Below are 21,745 nucleotides of genomic sequence, written 5' to 3'. Positions count from 1 at the left end.
AAAGAGTAGGCTAATGTGGTCGCAACCAGTATGAGCGAACACTCTTTTCCATTGGTGGCCACCAGAAACGTTCCTGAGCCTTCTTCAGCGTGGCTCTTTGGCCGCCGTGTCATCCTTCCCGTGTGTCATAGCGCGTAATACCTGGAAGCGCAAAGTGACCAGATGTCCTTCGTCTCACCAACTCTTTTACCAGTCGCGACGGTATCACTCCCGCATCACAAACTTGGAGCTAGTCGGTGTGACCACCAGAGAAGTGATGATTTCATTCAGATCTCTGTACTCGCGTTGGACCTTGGATATGTCTTGCTGGGAAAATAATATCCAGCCATCTTCTCTTCTTTGCAAACCATCGACGTGGACGAGCAGCGTGGGACACGGGCATGTCTGGTACTGCATGCGTTGTCGTGAAGCTTTCGGAGAGTCGTTGGAACAGGGGCCAAGACGTTCCAGGTAGAAATTTGCACATGGCTGTACGGGAGCCTCGTGAACACGAGGCTCGAGCACAGCAGCTGTGAGACGGTAAATGCCGACGGCAACTGCGCTGCCGTGCGAAAGAAAGTATGCGGTGCAGTTTCCGATGACAAGATGGCGGCATGAATGAAGTAATAGATGCCGTCGATGACGTACTGCTTGGCTGCTGGTGAGAGCCAGGTCAAGCTACCAGCATCAAAAAGTAGTATTCATAAATACGCACCGCCATGTCTTTATCCAGGCCTTGCCGGTGGGCTGTCCTCGACGCGAAGAGAATGTCACAGGAAGCTTCCTGAATAACAGCGCCGCACTCCAGCTCTCCCAAGATGCCATTCTCTAGCCGCGCCGCAGAGACGCCATTCTGCGATGGAAACTTTAACGTGTTCTGACCAGGCGTGAAAAATGGCAATGGAGTTTACAGTACATGCCCACGTAACGGGGTTGTCATCGAACCCATGAAACTCCGATAGAGAGGTCTCACTTTGCTTTGGAAATGCGGAGCTTCGGATGACTTCGGCATGTATCAATGAACTTCATTATGAGCTTCAGCCTACACCACTGCTGAAAAATTTAAAGCATTTTCTGTCCACCAGGACGCATATTCTCACTTCTTCCTCCTCCGCCTCTCCTCTTCAGCTTCCCCACAATTACCAACAAAGGTTAACATAACATTCCGCCGTCATAATGTACCCTTCCATGGCTGACGGGTCAAAATGGGCCAAGATGGGTGGTGACGCAAGTAGAGTTGTGAGCGTGTGAAACGCTGCTTCCTGGTCAGGACCCCAAGAAAATGACGTTTCCTTCGACAAGAGTTGCGTGAGTGGACGGCAAGGTTGGCGAAGTTCTTGACAAAACGTCTAAAATAGGAGCACAAGCCGGCAAAGCTCCGTACGTCTTTAGTGGAACGTGGCAGAGGGAAGTCTTTGACAATGCGAATTTTTTCTGGGTCAGGTTGCACGCCTTCAGCACTCGCAAGGTGGCCAAGCACAGTGATTTTGCGGGGGCCAAAACGGCATTTGGCAGAGTTAAGCTGAAGGCCTCCTTGCCTGAAAACTTCAAGAACTGCTGACAAGCGGCTAAGGTGGCTTTCAAATGTCGGCAAGAAGACGATGACATCGTCAAGGTAACAAAAGCATGTTGACCATTTGTATCCACGAAGGAGGGAGTCCATCATCCTTTCAGATGTGGCCGGAACATTACACAGTCCTTGAACTGGTAAAGTCCATCGGGCAAACAAATGCGGTCTTTTCACGGTCTTGATCATCGACGGATATCTGCCAGTATCCTGACCTCAGGTCGATAGAAGAGAAGTAGGCAGAGTCGTGTAGACAGTTGAGAGCGTCATCGATCCGCGGTAGAGGGTAGACGTCCTTGCGCGTTACTTTGTTTAGGTGGCGGTAGTGTACGCACAAGCGCCGGCTGCCATCTTTTTTTCTTGACTGGGACGACCGGTGATGCTCATGGACTGCATGAAGGTTTAATGACGTCCGTGTTGAGCATCTGTCGACTTGACGCTGTATCACTTCTCGCTCGGCATATGACACGTGATAAGGACGTCGTCTGATTGGGCTGGTGTCCCCAGTATTGATATTATGAGTGACCACAGATGTCTGTCCAAAAGACGGTCATTAAAGTTAAAGATGTCGCGGTAGGACTTCAATATGCGCCGCATATCGGCTGTCTGAGCAGGAAGCGGGCCAGACGCTATCATCTTGTCAATATCAGCGTCGACGAGATTGTGCGAGGAAGGGGAAGGGGCAGAGGAGAAAGAAGCGTCGGTGACGAATGCAGAAGCGGCAGACTCATCGATGGAAGAGATGTGGGCTATAGTCATGCCGCCTGCGATAAGTTGCATGCACCAGCTAAAGTTCAATAGGGGTAGAGACGTTCGGTTATTCGTAACTTTAATAAGGGTGTGAGGAAGAGCGACGTTTTTGGCGAATAAGACGTCAACGATCGGGGTCAAGATATAATCGCCATCGGGAATGGGAAAAAAAAGACCGTAAGTTTACGTATATAACCGCTTGAGAAGGTAGACGAACGTAATCCACTGAGCACAAGCGTGGTTGGTGTGCAGTAGGAGTGTCATGGTAGTATGGTAAATGAAGTTGAATCAAGCTGGTTCCACAGTCAATAAGGGCAGAATGGGCAGACAGAAAATTCATACCGAGGATGAATTCATGGGAGCATTTCACGAGCACGACAAGTAGTACGCTTGTGGATTGATCAGCAACACTTATTCGAGCGGATAACATTCCTAGCATGGGAAACGTTCCGCCATCGGCGTGTACTGTGGGTGTTGTTAGGACCTTCTTAAGGCGGTGACGAAGCTTCAAATTCATCACCAATATCTGAGCCCCAGTACCCACTAGAGCAACAACATGTGCGTCATCCAGTTTAACGTCTATCAGGTTCCTTCTGGTCTGCAGTGTGGTCAAAGGATTTGGCAGGCGAGTTGTCGATGCAGCATCAGCTATGGGAGCTGCATCGTCTAGTTTTCCCCGAGGGAGTCGTTCAATCGGCGACATAGGGCGACGGAATTGGGGCGAGCGAGTTTATTGACGACGAGACAGCGGCGAACGGGACTGGTGACCACGAGGGGATGGTGAGAAACGATACGGCATGGATGGAGCGTCGTCGCCGGTGGTTTGGGGAGGCTTGCAGTAAGGCTGAAATCAGCCATGATCCATGTCGGGGCGACGGTTGTATCCATAGGGCGCCTGTTGCCAATACCACCGGCTGTTACAATCGCGGGCCACGTGTCCAATACGACGGCAATTGAAGCAAATGGGACGGTCATCAGCAGTCCTCCACTCGACTGGATTGCGAGTACGGAACGGCGGTCTTTGACCTTGGGCGTGCGAAAGCGAGGGGCGGCAGTTGATCGGCGGGAAAAGAGCTGCGGCGCACGCAGAGTCCAGGCCAGCATTGGAGAGCTCCTGATGAACGACAGCTTGGACTAGTGGCACCATCTGGGAGCTATGGTCCCAGGCACGGTCGCACGTAGAAGCAGGAGACACAGCATTAAGTTCACGTCGGATGATCTTCACGTCGGATGATCTTCTTCACGAGACACACGTAGTGTACGACTCTCTCAGAGCGCACATTCGCCATCTCTCAAGGATCCCCGACCATCATTTGACCTCCCTACCAGCCGAAAGACCTCAAGCGACCTGTTCACGAGTGATTAGCGCTCATCAAGAGTGCATACCGTCATTTTTTACACCGGCGACAAAGCCTTCATCTCCCCTGTGGTGCCTACAACAGACTGAAGTGAATTTTGATATTCCTGGAATTACAAAAAAGTCCAATCATCCATCGCCGGCTCTGAAGCAACTTACGCTCCTATTACTACACCAGGCGTATCATGACCGCAAACATATATATACCGATGGTTCGACCTCACGTGCCAGCTCAACTGCCGCATTCGTCGTTCCAGCCAAGAAGGTTACAGTTAAATTCAAATTGTCGCACACGACTACATCGACATCGGCAGAACTTGCAGCTCTCCATGCCGCTAATGATGTACGTCACCGAAGAGCCAACAGAGAAATGGGTCGTATTTTGTGACTCTAAGGCAGCCCTTCACAGCATCAAGTCTGCATTACGTCACAGAATATACGAGCAGATGATATCTGACATCAGGGAAGTGCACCACCATGCTCTGGAAAGAGGGCACACCATTACATTTCAATGGATTCCTGCTCACTGTGGCATTGTCGGCAACAACCTAGCAGACAAGGCTGCCCGGTCTGCCCACGACGATACCCAGACGCGTTCAATACCTTTGGCGAGGTCGGACGCTGCCAGGGAACTTCGCCTACATGCACGCAAAAAGTCGCAAGATCTCTGGAGTTCAGGTGCCTTCAACTGCCGATTATATAAACTGGACCCCACGCTACGGCTACAAGTGCCATCTAGCCTTCCCGCGGTGAAGCAACCTTGCTGTACCGCTTGTGGCTGGGAGTAGCGTTCACAAACTCATATTCCTTTCGTTTGGGAATGGCCGAGAGCCCGATGTGCGATTCCTGTGGGTGCGAGGAGACCATCGAGCACCTATTGTGTACCTGCCCCCGCTACGATGTACAACGCCTCCCTCTGCGGGAAACTTTGCACCGACTAGACTTACGACCTTTCACCGAGTCAAAGATACCGGACCGTGGCCCCACCCGTCACTGGCACGAAAAGCGAATCGTGCATTACTGCAATACTTGAGGTACACCGGTTTAAGAGACCGTTTATAGTGTCCCTGTGCATAGTGTCCCGCCCACACGTACTCAGTGCTCACTCTCTCCCTTTCTCCTTTTTCTATTCCCCTTTCCCCCACCCCCAGTGTAGGGTAGCAAACCGGATACTCTTCTGGTTGACCTCCCTGCCTTTCCTGTCCTTGCTTTCTCTCTCTCTCTGCTATACGGTGGGCGGCGCCGACGGCTCAGATACGTCTTCGCACGACGATGTTGATGCCGTGTTCGGAAGTCGAGCAAAATGATGGGCAACGCGTCGACTTTTGGCGGCCTCAAAGAGTTTGCACTCTTGAATGATGGTATCGACGGTGTCGCACTCTTTGCAGATTAGCAGATTGAAGGCGTCATCTGCTATGCCCTTTAACACGTGGCCCACTTTCTCAGACTCCGTCATGCCGTCATCGGCATTGCGGCAAAGGGCAAGCACATCCTGTATAGATCTCGTCTTTCTGGCGCATTCTTCCATGCTCGGCAGGATGGATGCTTCAATGCGCGGGAATAGCGCGCAACAATATTGTTGATTACTACGCATTTCAGCGTTAGCGTTAGTGCTCAGACAGAAATGTTCTGAAAGAATGGTTCAAGAACGTAACGGAACGGTTTCATTTCGCTTTCCGCGACATCGTAAGCGATAGTGGTCCGAACGAAATATTGCCTCTCCCTCTGCTCATTAAATATTTGGTGTTTTATAAATCCTTTATTATTACTTGGTTATGTGTGTTCGAATGAGACCATGGAATAGGCAGCGCAAAGCTGTTAAAGGCATGCGATGCGGAGTGCTCCTGCAACCATGTTTAATTGCATCTGCGAAAGCGGTGACCGAATATCAAAAGCATGAAAGGCCAATTTGTGCAAGGTCACAAAATATTTTCGTTGCTTATCAGGTTGAAAGCAGAGAAAAGCTGTCCAGAAGCATGTTCTCCAAAATCAGCAGCGCACCAACCATTGATAAATAACCTGGAAAGAAAAAAAAAAATAACGAAGGAGAACACAATAAAATAGTCGACACCATCGCATAAATTGCAGCATACGTGTATTTGCAGATATCAATTTCGTGAAAGCTTCGAGCTCGTTCGGCATGTTCGCAGAGCCACTCCTTTTGAGTGAGGGCGGCACGCTGGAACTAACTGCATTCACGGGCAGCCCTTTCTTTCTTTTCGTGGTCGGCGAGGAAAGTTGCCCTCTCGGGAAAACGGAAGCGGCACGAAGGGAGACGAAGCAGCGTCGACACGCTGACGGCTTTCTCGTGCTTGTGCGATGTGCTGCCCGACGTGCAGTCCGTCCACTTCTCGCCCACTGCTGTCCGTCCTGCTGGAGTCTGTTTTTTTTTCTCAGTGGAACTAGGATATACTGCGCGTGCCTGCTCAACGAGAATGCAACTGACCCAAAAAGGAGGGCGCCCCAGAGCGGCTTCTGTGCAGCGGGCAGCTCTAGAACAACGCCAGGACTACGGCGCCCGCGGGAGGCATGTGTCGAGAGGGATTCCTTCCTTTGGCTGATCTGATCCCACCCTGTCACGACGAGGAGCGTGACGAAATGAAGGCTACAGTTGCCGCAGAGCTTTGTACCAAGATAGCTAGACGGAAATCTGGTACCACCGTCGTCCGACTGCCGTGAGGATGAATTAGCGACACACAGATTTTTATAGCGATAGCAATTATATGGCCACTCCTCGCGAATTTTCAACGTCGGCCTCATCGTGGGGCTCCGCATTTATTGTACGACTTGGCTCGGATTTGTTCAAAAAACACGTTGCTGCTCATTTTGTTATAATGCTTGCCATGATACTTAGTTGTGTAGTTGCTTGATTCTGGATTACCGACTAGCCCGTTCTTATAAACTGTCAGTAAGGCGGGAGCTCGCGAGACAGTGCACGAACACTGAATAAACGTGCTATAAGAAGTACAGCCTGCACTCTGAGCGGCAATAATTCGTAGCAGTATGCAGTGAGTGTCGCGAAAATATGTGAGCGACTCGGAGAGAGAAGTATAAGGAAAAGCAAAGAGGTTAATCAGAGGTGATTCCTATTTCGCTGCCCCCTGTAATGGGGAACATAAAATAAAAAGAGTGGTAAGAGAAAAAAGAGGGGAGAAAAAAAAAGTCGCAGTTAATTTCACTAAAAGGTGAAGCATCGATTGCGATAGCAAATTAGTAGACAGCTATAAGAAGTAAGGATGGTAGTTTTATCGGTCGTACAAATTTGTAAACATTCGCTTGCCAACAAAATTAACAAGCACAGTGCCACGCGCGCACAAGCAAACATGAACACATCTCACTCTATGACCGCGCGCACTCGCTGTCAAAACGCTGGAGTGAGAAAGCGCGACAGCAGCCGAGAGCGAATTGACATTCATGCTGTCTCTCGCTTCAACACGAACTAAGCGGAGAGAACACATCACGGACGAAGCTACCAACACTCGATGCACTCTGTCCATTGCATCGCCGATCACTTTCAAGATAGTGCGCGCGCGGCCGCGCCGTAAGCAGCCGCCGCCGTAGCACAACGCCCTCCACTACCCCCGGTGCCTTGCGCGCGAAGGAAGACCGCGAGTTTCCTCTCCGCTTTCCTCCTTTGCGAGCGCGAGATTGGGTCACCATCGTCGGCGCTCCCTCGCACGCTTTCACTCGCACATACGGCATACGGGGCGCGGTTACGATGTCATCGTCCTTGAACTTTATACCAAACATGGCGGCGACAGCAGAAATGTGCTTGGAGTGTCCTATAATTGCTATCGCAATAAAAGAAGGCAGAAGAAAGATGAAAAACAAGAACAGTGATCAGGATGGGGGAGAAAGACGCGCCAACCAATGCCGACGCGAAAGAAGGCAAGGTAAACGTACATATTATATGCAATTTGCGAAAATTGGAGCATTAAATAAGATGCACTGTTGCATAAGTACACGATATTCTTGTATTATTTGCATTATTTTCACGTTTCATTGTCAGAACTTACATTTTTTTCCAACCCTGCATTGTTATTTTGTTTAAGTACTCTGAGAGTCCCGAGGGGCCAAAAGCGTGGCAGTTTAGGCAAGTTGGTATGTCATGACTGTATTAGGCTTGTAGCGCAGCTCAGGACGAGCAAAAAAGGAAGGAGGTAGGGGTAATCAAAGGGAACGGAAAACAGGGTGAAGGAGGTAGAGGTAATCAAAGGGAACGGAAAACAGGGTGAGCGCTCACCCTGTTTTCCGTTCCCTTTGATTACCCCTACCTCCTTCCTTTTTTGCTCGTCCTGAGCTGCGCTACAAGCCTAAAACAGTCCCGACGGGCATTACATAGGGGGGAGAACTTAGGGAGAGAAGCAGAATATATATTAGTAGAAGTTCATAAAGCAGAATGTTCATATTCAATGAATATTTAAGTCAAGATATTTATTCGCTTTTTTTGACGCGCAAGTACGTCGACGTTATTTTTTTTCGCTTCGACTTTGGTTGACACGCCTTTCCTTTTGACCAATATGCCAGGTAGGCCTGGCATGTGTATTGGACCGTATTGGTGCTAATTACGCCAATACCGTTAACGTTACTTACTCTGAGAATAATTTAAGCTTCTTTTCTCGTTGAGACGTGCATTTTGATGCTTTTTGCGACTCCATACAGCATTTAAAGTGCCGAAATTGATCCTTTTGTCGATAGGTTACGTACGTCAGTAGCCAGATACCAGATACGCCAAACCCGTATGAAGTCAGCAAAGAAGACCTTATCTTCAAAGTTAGAGCGCGGACGCAAGCTCTCATGAGTCGCATGTACCAGTTCGTTGCTTTTCTTCACAGGCATCGCATTAGATAAGCAATGAACTATTCCGCATATGTAACTTATTACCGAAGGCTGAAATACAGACATGAGCATGACAGGAGATAATGTCCTAGTATTTCTTTTCGTCCAATTTCATTGTGCTCTGTGAGTCACGAGCTAGTGCGCTCGTGTTCATCCCCTGTTTATTAGCGTCTTCTTTAACGATACTTATCATTACCGTATAATTAACCTTGTAATGGTTTCAATAAGATAAGTATGGGCGCTAGATTTAGCAATCACTGTTAAAATTAGAAGAACAGGATATTCAAAAGCAGCTTTGTGATAAAGCTACTGCTAGATTCACTGAAAGCTCGTTCCGTAGTGTCACTTCCGTAGCCAGAGATAATCGGCGAAGCAAGAACGCATAAATACCGTGCTGCACGTTTTTGTGTACTTTGGCCCTTACAGCACCTTCATTATTATGTTCGGGATCTTTGAATGGAATGGAATTGAAAAACTTTATTGCTTTATATCTCAGAGAGATTGGCGGTGGGCCGGTGTCTTCATGTCTTTGTCTTGAGTCCTGGCCGCTTCACAAGGTCGGCGCCCCTATTCCAGGGCACCGCTGAGTCTTGCTGCCTCGCTGGCGTGCTGCACAATTGCCCGTTGGGCTGCGAGCTCGCTGCTGGTGAGCAGACCCTCCCATTGTTCCGCACTTGGGTTATTTACTTTATGGAATGCGAAATCACGCTTGCATTCCCACGTGATGTGGTATAACGTGGGAGGTTCCCCGCACTACGGACATGTATCCCTGTACTGGGTAGGGAACATTTTGTGTAGTGTGTGCACGTTGAAGAACGTACCTGCTTGCAGTCTTCGCCAGCTGACTGCCTCGTGTTGTGTGAGCGATGTGCGTGTGTGTGTGTGGGGGGGGGGGGGTATTTAAGTCTCCTTCCTCTGTAGTGGTTAAGTATTTCTGCATACGTCGGCTCCACCGTTAAGGGGGCCTCTAGGGTTTCCGACTGCCCTGCTCGGTGCGTGAGTTCGCGAACTAGGCTGTCCACCCTTGAGTTGCCCTCTATCCCGGTGTGTGCCGGTATCCAGAAGATCCTATGTTTTACGTTTTTGTTAGGAGGCTCTGTTTCGAGGAGGATTCTTAGTGCTTCCTTACTAACTCTGCCTTGTATGTGGTTCCTGCGTGTTGCTTTGGAGTCTGTTAGAATTATCAGAGATTTGTTCCTGCGGTAACCTTCAGCCGCCGCTAGAGCTACGGCGACTTCTTCCCCCTCCGTTAGAGTGCAGTTTCACAGGGTCGCGCAGCTAATTGGTTCTCCCGTGTGGTTTACCACTGCTGCAGCGACTCTAAACATTCTAGTGTTGCGGTCCCATGGGTATACGGCCGCGTCTGCGTACACTGTGTTTTCTAGTGTGGCTAGGTTTCGTTCCACGTAACCTACTCGTGCCTGCCTTCTGGCGGCGTGGAGATTCGGGTCCATGTTTCTCGGTAGGGGGCTAATCTCCAGTGTCTGGCGAACGCTGTCTGGGATTCTAGCTGCCCGATCCTCTATTCCGTCACGACTTCAGAAAGCCTCAACGGCTGTGTCAAGATACCTAAGAAGACAAGGCCTGGAGCTTTCTGCTGAGAAATGTGCAGTCGTTGCTTTTACTCGTAAATCGATGTCCCCGTATGCTTTGCGGATGAATGACCAAATCATACGATATAGACGAACGCACCGATTTCTTGGCGTCATCATTGATAGAGACTTGTCTTGGAGCCCTCACATCTCGTACATGACAAAGCGTTTGGCCGCCATTGTGGACCTTCTTGCGTTTCTCGGCGGAAAGTCCTGGGGCGCAACAGTACCGTCAATGTTGCAACTATATCAAGCACTGTTTTTGGGCTTCCTGCGGTACAGCTTACCTGTAATGGGTAATACTTGTACTACGAATATTCGCAAACTCCAGAGCGTGCAAGCCCAAGCACTCAGGACTTGTCTCGGTCTTCCCAAAACAACGTCATCGATTGCGACAGTGGCCATAGCCAGAGACGCGCCTTTGACAGTCTACATTGATACAGATGTCCTGAGAGCGCACATCCGACATCTGACTCGGATTCCCTCACACCATCTTGCTTGCTTGCCAGCAAAAAGGCCACTTTCAACTTTTGCTAAAACTATTGTAAGACATCAGTCGTACTTGCCATCAGAATTTACGCCCGCTTCACGATTGTCAGATCCATTGTGGTGTCTGCACCGGCCGCAAGTGCAACTGACAATTCCAGGAGTCAGAAAGAAAGCTGGAGCGCCATTGCAAGCTTTGAAGCAAGCAACTTTGGAGCACATTCACAACGTGCACAGATTCCGGAAACATGTATACACAGATGGCTCAGTAAAACTCAACAGCGCTGCTGCTGCAGTCATCATCCCGGCACAATCTGAGGAAATCAAATTAAGAACTTCATGTGTGACCACATCGACGGATGCAGAACTCGCGGCGCTCCGTGCTGCACTTGATTTCATTAAGCAGAAACCACCGCAACAATGGACAGTCTTCAGTGACTCCAAGGCAGCCCTTCAGTGCATACGAAGCCCAATGCGCCACGGACCCAATGAACAACTGGCCTCAGAAATTCGGCACATATATCATCAAAGCTATGATAAGGGACACAACATAATCTTTCAGTGGCTTCCAGGACATTGTAACATCAGCGGGAATGACCAAGCCGACGAAGCCGCCCGATCGGCACATGAAAGTGGTCAACGAGTCTTCATTCCGCTTTCGCGAACAGACGCTGCGGCTGGGCTGCGATTGATGTCCCGTGAGTGTACTTTGCCCCTGTGGGACTCAAATGTTTTCACCATGTGTCGGTTGCGTTCGTTGTCTCCGGACATACGGATGCACCTCCCGCCTGGATTACCACGACGTGAACAGACCATGCTTTACCGTCTGTGGCTAGGCGTTGCCTTTACAAACGCCTATGCTTTCCTCATAGGAATGGCCAACAGCCCCACGTGCGACACATGTAACATCGACGAGACGCTCGCACACATTATCTGTGTCTGCCCGCGATACAGTGCTGAGAGACAAGTGATGTGCAGGGTACTGGACCAGCTGGACAATCGTCCACTTTCAGAACTAAAAGCTTTAGGCCAATGCTCCGAAAGAACAACCGCGTTGAAGGCCTTACTCGCGCTATTAACGTTCTTGCGGTCTACGGGGCTTCACGACAGACACTAAGAATGCCGCCCCCTACCGTTCTGTAGTGTACGCGCTTTGTTCGTGCTTGTCTCCCTTTCTTTCTATCTCCCCCTTCCACTATGTTTCTCTTTTTATCCCTCTTAACCCTTCCCCCTGCGCAGGGTAGCCAACCGGAACTACCTCTGGTTAACCTCCCTGCCTTTCTCTGCATTATTTTCTCTCTCTCTCTCTATTCCGTCTGTGTTATGCCCTATTCTTTTCAGGAGCTTGCGGCCGGTGGCAGTCTGCTGGAGCATGGCGATCTGTGCATTGAGCTGCGCTTCCGCCAGTTCTTCGAAGGTGTTGCTTAGGCCCATCTGTAACAGTTTATCGTTGGGCGTGTTTCTTGGCAGATGCAGCGCCGTCTTATACGCTTTCCTTAGTAGCGTCTCCGTCTGTTCTTTTTCGTGCTTGGTCATGTTGTGATACGGAAGCGAGTGCGTGACTCTGCTGACCGCCAGGCTTCTGACCAGCTTGACTGTGTCTCCTTCTCTCATTCCGCTTCTTCTTTGAGATACCCTCGTTATCATTCGGCTTACATGTTCTGTCGCTTTTTTGAGTAAGCTGATTGTGGGGCTGCATTTCTTGCTTCCTTGAATCCACATGCCTAGGATGCGTATCACGCTCCTTTCAGGTATGTTTTGTCCCTCTAGTTTTACTATTAGTTCTTCCTTGGTGGGGTTTCTTCCCACTCTCAGGATTTCTGATTTTTCTGTGGAGCACGCCAGGCCCCTTTCTCTGACATATTCTTCCACGCACTTGGCCGCTTCCTGCAGTTTTTCTTGCTTCTGTCCTAGGGAGCCTCGACTGACCCAGACCGTGATGTCGTCAGCATATGTTGCATGCTGGATGCCATCAATCTTGCTGAGTCTTCGAGCCAGTCCGATCATTGCGATGTTGAAGAGCATTGGTGAGATCACGGAGCCCTTCGGCGTGCCTTTGCGTGGGGTGGTAAAGACGTCACTTCGCAGATCCCCCAATCCCACCGTTGCCACGCGTTTGGTCAGAAAGGCCCTCACGCAGTCGTGAATTCGCTTGCCGCCGTTGTCGTTGTTCAGTCTTTCCATGATGGCTTCGTGGCTAACGTTGTCGAAGGCCCCTTTGACATCTAGGGCCGTGATAACGTTTTCGCCTGCTCTGGGTGACGCGTTTATGATTTCTTCTTTTATCTGTAGCAGGACGTCTTGTGTTGACAGGTTCGCCCGGAGGCCAAACATGCTGTGCGGGTATAGCTCCTTGTCCTCCAGGTGGTGTTGGATTCTTCTGGTGACTATTCTTTCGTAGAGCTTACCGAGGCACGAGGGGAGGGAGATGTGCCTCAGGTTTTCAATCTGAAGCTTTTTGCCGGGTTTAGGTATCATCACCACGACAGCGTGCTTCCATTCCTTCGGTATCGTGCCCTCTGCCCACAGTGTGTTGAGGTATGCTGTGAGCTGATCTATCGCCTCGTCGCTGAGGTTGCGTATTAGGGAGTTTCTGATCTCGTCGGCGCCCGCGGCTGTGTTTTTGGTTGTCGCTCTAATTGCCGCGTAAACTTCCTCTCTTGTAATCGGTCTGTCCATGTCGCGGTTCTCTGTCCCCAGATACTTCCCGTCGTAGCCTTTGGGATTGTCTTTGCCGTAGCATTTTACACGCACTGCCTCCAGTAGTTCCTCGTCGGAGCCTTCGTGCTGGTGGACCAGTTTCTGGATTGCTTTGCCGCTTTCTGTTTTCGTTTTGGTTGGGTTCATGGGATCTTTGAAAAGACGCGGATGAGAGGAAAGAAAATGGAGGTGCTGCAAGAACGACTTTAGGCTCGGGAATCGTTGTAATCGATTTGGGCGTGTCATTGCCAATACCAAGTCCGAGATTTGGTGCCAGCGAAGAAGCAGCCTATTGTAAACCTTTCAATTAGCTCACCTTGGATTTAGAGAACAGTGCAGTCTGATCATGCGGAAAGTAGCAGTTGTGACGCTTTCGCCTCAGCAGAAACGCTGCACTTACAAGAAAGTAATAAATTAAACGAGAATAACACGGAAATTAAAAAGAAATAAACTGTCAAACATTCAAGGTGATTCCGCCCTTCGAAGGCGGATGACCAGCGGAGCTGTAAACATCATGGTAAGAAAAATTTTGTGGTATTATCTTTATTGCATCACTAATTGTCATTTAGTAACGACAGTCACAATGGCTTTCTGGCGGCTATGATTCAAACTGACCGGCCTACTCGCGACTGCAAACACATTCTTTGATAATGTCAAATCGATGCACGTATACCCGATGGGTGGTCGGTTGGGCCGGATCAGTGTGGCATCGCATGCGATGTGTCTGCAACACGAAACGCGCAAACTCCCTTTTCGGTACCGACACTTCCACATTGAAATAACTGACAAAGAAAGCAGTGGTAGTTTCATCGCAACTAACACACACAAAGTGAGTAGCTATGAACCGTACGTAGCTATGAGAGAGAGAGAGAGAGAGAGAGAGAGAGAGAGAGAGCGTAAACCTTATTTTCAAATCGGTAAGATTTCAGTCCGGCGTCTTTTTAGTGGGTCTGGGCACCCGCCGCGGACGCAGTTCCGAGACCTTGTCTCGAAGCGGCTTCCTCGACTCGCTGGACGGCCCAGAGTTGTGCTGTCAGGTTCGAGCTGAGCAGTGCGGTCTTCCAGCGCGAGCGGAGGCTGGCGGTAGAAGAGACGGAGGGGTCGGCACTGCCGGACTTGTTTTTTAAGTGCTGACATTCCCATAACATGTGATTAAGTGTGGCAACCTCGCCACACGATGTGCATCTGTTTGTAGTGTATATGTCTGGATACATGGCGTGCATGAGTCTGGGGTTTCTGTAAGAATCCATTTGTAGTTGTCTGAAGTGTACTGCTTGCGTCCTGTCTAACCTAGCGTGAGGGAATGGGTATACGCGTCTTTGTAACTAATAGTATGTCGTGATGTCGTGGAACCTGGTCATACAATCCTCTCACGCCCAGACGTTTGTAGTGCCCCGCGGGTCCCTTCCTCCGATGATGCTCGATGAGTGAGGCCTCGAGCAACGTGGTGAGCCGCTTCGTTGGGGGTATTTAATCCAGTGTGTACTGGGATCCATAGCGAATGCTTTCGGTTATCGAAGTCGGCCTCTTCCTGGTGTATGGGATGTCGCTGGAGTATGTGATGCGCCCATTGGCAAAATTGCGAATTGCCGTTTGCGAATCGCAGATCACGTATGTCGCTTTGGTTTGTGTGTGGGCCAGTGCTATGGCCGCTTCCTCTGCCGCTTCGGCATGTGCCATGTTCACGGTGACGCTCATGAGGTGGTTGCCTCGGTGGCTAGTAACTGCCGCCACGAAACTCTTCCTGTCTCGATAACGGGCTCCGCCGGTGAAGACCGCCTCCTTATTGTTGGAGTAACTTTGGTTCATGTGTTGTGCCCTGGCTTTACGTTTCCCCGTGTGGTGTTGGGGTGCATGTTACGAGGCAATGGGGGTACGTATAGATGCTCGCCGTATGGTTCTTGGAATTTCTACTTTGATGCCGTGCTGCGTGTGGTATGTGATGCCGAGCTTTTCGAGCACGTGTCTGCCCGGGCGGGTCTTGGATAGGCGCTCGATTTGGGACACTTGTTGCGCCTGCACGAGTTCCTCGAGCGTATTGTGCAAGCGTAGTTCTAAGAGCTTGGTCGTGCTGACTGCGGGCGCAAGTCCCAACGCACATTTGTACGCCTTGCATATGAGGGCGTTGAGCTTGTTTATTTCCGCTACCGTCCAGTTATGAAACGCTGCCGTGTACTTTATTTGAGAAATGACGAAGGCTTGTATGAGACGTATGACGCTGCCTTCGCTGTCCGCGTGTTTGTTGGTGATGCGTCGAGTGAGCTGCATCGTGCTCGCGGCCTTTGCCGTTATCTTGCGAAGTGCTTCGCCATTGCCGCCCTTGTGTTCCATCATCATTCCTAATACACGGATCTTATTTACCATTGGGATGGGTAGGCCGTTTGATGCCGTTAATTGGATATCTTCCTTTTCCGGGGGGTTGTAGCCTTTAGGTGGGCACCCCTTTCTGACCGGACTTCATAGCAGCAGTTCGGATTTTTCAGCCGAGCAGGTGAGCCCTGTGCCCACGAGGTAGTTTTCCACGCATTGGATGGCCTGCTGTAAACGTTGCTCGATCGTTCCGTCGCTGCCCGTTGTCGTCCAGATCGTAATATCATCCGCGTATAGCGTGTGATGCAGTCCTTAGATTTGAAGCAATCGGTCGGGTAACTCCAGCAGGACGAGATTGAAGATCATCGGCGAGATCACCGAGCCCTGCGGGGTGCCCGAGCTCCCTATGTTGATTTGATCTCACTGTAGTTGTCCCACTCGCATGCGAGCGGTTCTTCCCGCGAGTAAGTCTCGGACGTAGTTGTACGCTCGAAGTCCGAGATTTAGCTTGTCTATTTGTCGCAATATGGCGTCGGGATGAACGTTATCGAAGGCCTTCTTCAGGTCCAGCCCGACGATGGCTCTGGTCGAGCCCCGCGGATTGTCTATAATTTGATGCTTTAGTTGCAGACGGGCGTCTTGCATGGAGAGATGTCTTCTGAACCCAATCATGGTGTGTGGAAATAATTCGTTGTCCTCGAGGTAATCCGTGAGTCTATTGGGAAACGCATGCTCCATCAACTTGCCCACGCAAGACGTGAGGGAGATGGGGCACAGGTTCTCCAGCTGTAGTTTCTTGCTGGGTTTCGGTATCTGTATGATCCTTGCTTCTTTCCATTGCTGGGGTAGCTTGCGGTGCGCCCAAAACTCGTTAATGTATTTTGTGAGTTTCTCGATCGATCCGTAATCGAGATTGCGTAGTGCCTTATTAGATATTCGATCGGGGCCAGGGGCCAACTTGGTGCTGAGTTTCTCGAGGGCCGCCTGGATTTCGGCAATGAAGAATTCCGCGTCTAGTGTGGCGTTGCTTTTCCCGAGTAGTCTGGATATACTTACGGTGGCGTTTGGGATATGTAAAGGCGTTCCGCATCCCGTAGGAATTATTGTTCCGTTCCCCCGTAAGCGTGTATGATTTTGTATATGCCTTGCATGTGTGTGGTCTTGGTGTTGGTGGGATCAATCAGGTACCGCAGTATCTGCCACGTGCAACGCGTGGTGAGTTGACCGACAATCTCCTCGCATTTCTCTTCCCATTGTTGTTGTTGCAGGTTAAGCGCGTGCTTTTCTATTTCTTTGTTAAGCTGCGCTATCCGTTTACGTAGTCTCCTATTGTGTCTCTGTTGTTTCCATCGGTGCTGCAGGTGGGTTATGGCTTTCCACATGTGCAGCAGCCGGGAGTCTATTGTCTGAAGCCCAGCTGTCGACGGGATCGTTTGCGTCACGTGCTCGATATCCCACCGCACTTGGTCGGTCCATTGGTCTGTCTTCGATGTCTTCCACCTGTTGCTTGCCACGATGTATGCGTAGCTGATTCCAGTTGGTGATCTTCGTTTGACGACCGGCATCGTGTCCCTGCGGGCTGTCTTCTGTTTCTATAGAAATAATGTAGTGATCGCTTTCCAAGTCTTGCATGGTGTTTGTCCAAGTGACTTTGCGTGTGTTGCACGTAAAAGTAAGGTCCGGTGTTGTGTCAGTGCTGACGCTGTTGCCCTGCCTTGTTGGTGCCGCGGGGTCGGTGACCAGCTCGAGTCCGGCGTATTGCGCCGTTGCCCATAGATGGGTGCCTTTGGAGTGATCGTGCTTGTAACCCCACGCCGTGTGCACCGCGTTGAAGTCCCCCCCAATGAACAGCTGTTGCCCCTGGGCGATGTCGATAGCCCGTTTGAAGAGGACATGGAAGCGATGCTGGCGGCATCTGGGACTGCTGTAGACGTTGAGTACGAAGATGCTGTTGCGCGTCTTGCGTGGTGGAATTAGTTCTATGAGGACGTTTCCAATGTCTCTGATTTTGGTGTCGTGTTCTATAGCCGTGTGCGCTCGCTTGACCAGAGTAGTGACGTTTGGTTTCTCCGCCTTGCTTGTTATTGACTGGTACCCCGCGAGTTTGGCGGGACCGTTTGTTTCTTGCATTATGATGACGTCTGGGTGTTCGGGGATCGTTTTCAGGTATTGTTGTATGTGCGCTCGTTTGTTTTGGTAACTTCTGCAGTTCCACTGCCATATCGTGTGTTTTTGTTTCGATGGGTGTCGGGCCATGTTTATATTTTGTTACATGTGTTGCGCCGCTTCCCTATGCGGCAGTACGATCGTGCTGTTCGCGGCTTCTAATCTGGACATTCTGAGGTGAACGCTCACCAAGCTGCGCTGGATGGTACGCGTGATGGACGCGATGACAGTTTCCTCGAGATTGCTGAAGCGAGCCTCGAGTGCATCTATTCGCGCGTCGCGTATCGCTGCGCGCGTGCGCTTGGGTCGTGTTGCCTCTGTAAGGGTGGGAGTGGGTCTCCGTTTAGCATTGGGGAATTGAATTGAATTGAATTTTTATTCTCCTTGAACAAATACACAAGGAAGGAGTAGCCACAAAAGCTACTGAGATTAGTAGCTTGACGAGGTGGCTGCCCCTTTACACAGCAGCAGCCGCAGTTATGAAACAATTTCCATACAAATGACTGCTTTCATACAGATGTACGGACAATGACTGCACAACGGAACATAAGCATTTTGCAAAATACAAAAGAAAGCTTCACATTAATGAGAAAATATATGAAAAATAGATAAATAAATGCATCATAGTTCACAGGAACTGATCTCGCATTGTTTTTTTGGACAACTGTGACACATCTACAGATTTGTTGGCAAAATTATTGAGCAGAGCTGGAAGAGTAAAAGCGATTGATTGTTCCGCATAGTTGTTTTGAGGAGTAGGTATGTGCCAAATATTGTGATGCCGCGTAGTGTATACGGCAATATTTTCTCTTAATTCTGAAATCTCGCTGTAAAAAGAGTTGTTCTTTTTTGTGGCCGAGCAGTATGTCTGGAGTAAACGATAATTATAAAAATCATGGACATTTATAACCTTAAACTGTTTAAAAAGTTGTTGCGTGTGAAAATCACATGGGACGTTTGCAATTATTCGCATAAACTTCTTTTGAATTAGGAACAGTCGGTTTAGATCCGTTTTTGTTGTTGTGCCCCATACTAGGTGGGCGTAGGATAACTGAGAAAGGGCTAACGAGTTATATAGTAGTAGTTTTATACGTTGAGGAATTATATGTCTACATTTGTTTAGCATACCCGCAGTTTTGCAAAATTTTTTGTGAGTTTCGCAGATATGGTCATCCCAAGTTAAAGTACTTGAAAAATATACGCCCAGCACTTTCATGCATTCTACTATTTCAATCACATTGTGACCAAGTGTAATCAGCGGCAAGTTTACAACCTTATTTTTTGGTCTGAAGAGTATTGCTTTTGTTTTTGCGGTATTAATAAGTAAGGAATTGCACTTTGTCCATTCCAGTAACAGCGGCATTGTTTCATCAGATATCTTTTGTATTTCGTCAGTTGTTTTACCGGTGATTAATAATGTAGTGTCATCAGCATAGCAAATTGATGTTACATGTGGATTTAAGGTAAAGGAGTGTAGGTCGTTAACGTAAACACAAAATAAAAGTGGCCCCAATATGCTGCCCTGAGGTACTCCCATCTTTATGCATTTAATATCTGAAGAAGATGTTCCTACTGATACGTACTGCTTACGATGCCTTAAATAAGAAGCTAGGAGGGTCATACGCAATGCCATGTTCACCGTATGACTGCAATTTATCAAGTAGTATTTCATGCTGTAATGAATCAAAGGCTTTCCATAAATCTACGTATACTGCCAGTGTTAAATTATGGTCTGAAAAGTTTTTAAAGATTATTTCCTTTTGCTTTAGCAGTGCGGTTTCCGTCGAACAATGCTGACGAAATCCATGCTGAAAATTGTGTAGTAATGATTGTTTAGAAAAATAGTTAGACAATCTTATATACAAGAGCTTTTCTATCGCTTTGGAAAAAATGGGTAAAATCGATATGGGTCTATAGTTATTCAATACATTTCTGTCACCGCCCTTAAAAATTAAAGTTACTTTTGCAATCTGCATGTTTTTCGGAAATACACCAGTGGACCTCGTCGACTTCGAATTTGACCTCGTCGTCCTCTGTGGGTTCCTCTTCTGTTCCCTGCGTGGACTGTGTGGGCTGTGTGGGAGTGGGTCTGCGTTTAGTGTCGGGGCATACGACCTCGTCGTCCTCTATGGGTTCTTGAGTTTCCTGCATGACCTCTGTATCGGTACCGCTTTTCACAGCATGCTGGAGTTGTTGTATGAGGTCGTCTTTTGCGCGAATCTGTGTCTGCATGTGTTCTATTTGCTTCTGCAGCGCTTGTATCGGCTGTGTTAATTTAGTTATCTCCGTCTCTGTCTTAGCGGGTGTTTTGTCGCCAGCCTTCGCGGTTGGTGCTCGTTTCCCCGTGACCGCATCTACCCAGCTCACCTTCTCGGTGGTCTCGGTTTCTCTCGTTGGGGCCCTTCTGGGGGTGCGGCTGCGAGACCGGCGTTGCTGCTGCTGCAGCCGGGGTCTGGGGTGCGGCTCCGGGACCGGGAGCGGCCTCGGCTGCGGGTCCTGGATATTGAGCGGGGCTTGCCGGCGGGGCTGGTGGCTCTGGCGGCCGCCTCCTCGGCGGCCCTGTGTCGTTCCCATTGCCTTTTTGTCACGACGTAAGGGGTCTTGTGTCTTGCGCGGCAGTTGCGATCCGCCGTCATGTGTGTTCCCCCGCACAGCTTGCAAGGGGGGGAGCACTGGTGGTCGGGGCCTGGGTTAAGGGCGTCACAACCACGGCACACTTTGTCCTGAGGATTGGGGCACACGTCCATGTGGTGACCGAGTCTCCCGCAGTCGATTTGCTTGCGATACAGGGCGCAGCGAAGGAGGGCGCCGCCGTACCTGGCGTAGGAGGACACTCGCTGTCCTTCAAAGGCCACTATGACCGTCGTGATGATTCCCTTCACCGTGTAGTCGGGGGCCGTCTCGTAGGCACTGACCTCGTGGCAGCGATCACCGCTGGTGATGGCTTCTAACTGTCTTTACTTAGCGGCGTGAGTAGCGTGGGGTGTACTCACGACTATGATGTTTTGGCGGTTGTTGGAGCACACCGTGTCCTCCCCTGCTTCTTGCGCCGGTACGTTGGCCGCCCGGTAAATGGCCGAGGCGAGGCGCACGGTTCCGGTGGTGGCAACGTCGAGGCCTCCTCTTGGTCTTATCATGATCTTGAAATCACTTCGTGGGAGTAGAGGCATTTTGCTGTTCCTGATGACTTGCTGCTTGACGTCGCGCTGTCTTTGACGCCGGTGCGGGAGTGGGCTCCGTTCTGGGTGTTGCTTTGCGCGGTCTCGAGGTTGAATTGGGTCTTGTATCTGATGGTGCATCAACCTTTGCCCTCGAGAAACTCTTCGGGGGAGATGTCTTCCCCGTTCACTTGAACTTGCATCATTGTTCGGACGTAGCTATGAGCCATTGCATTTTTTTACTTGCTTTCGGGTGTATGAGCAATTGCTTACGGGGGTATAAGCCATCGATGATGACAGTTTTTGACATGATGTTCTCTATGATAATCAAGAATGCAAGCACTATTCGCTTCATTTTGCTGAGGGTTTGTAGCCTTTGCCTTTCGGGGCTATGAGCTATGACATCCTTTACTTACTTACGGGGGTACGAGCCATTGAGGACGAGGGTTTTCGTGTGTGGACACGGAACATTTATGGTACCATAGCCATATACAGCTCCGCTGTAATAAAACAAAGAGGACAAGATGTTTTTTATTTGATTAGCCCAACAGCACTATAAAACTTTGTTGCGGTTTATAAACATCTCTTCCACATTATTTCTTTGTTTCTTTATTAGGGGAGCTGTCACACGGCAGACAATGGGTGGCGGCAATGGAAAAGAAACCTGCCATGAGTAACTACTTAAGAGGAAAGAAACAATTTATGATACCTCAAAGGGAAGCTCATTACTTTTCGAAGCGAGATCGGGATGCCTTAGAATCCATCCATCCGTCCGTCCGTCCGTCCGTCCGTCCGTCCGTCCGTCCGTCCGTCCGTCCGTCCGTCCGTCCGTCCGTCCGTC

This window comes from Dermacentor andersoni, chromosome 2, assembly GCF_023375885.2.
Source record: "Dermacentor andersoni chromosome 2, qqDerAnde1_hic_scaffold, whole genome shotgun sequence".
Lineage (NCBI taxonomy): Eukaryota > Metazoa > Arthropoda > Arachnida > Ixodida > Ixodidae > Dermacentor > Dermacentor andersoni.
This window is presented reverse-complemented; position numbering follows the sequence as displayed.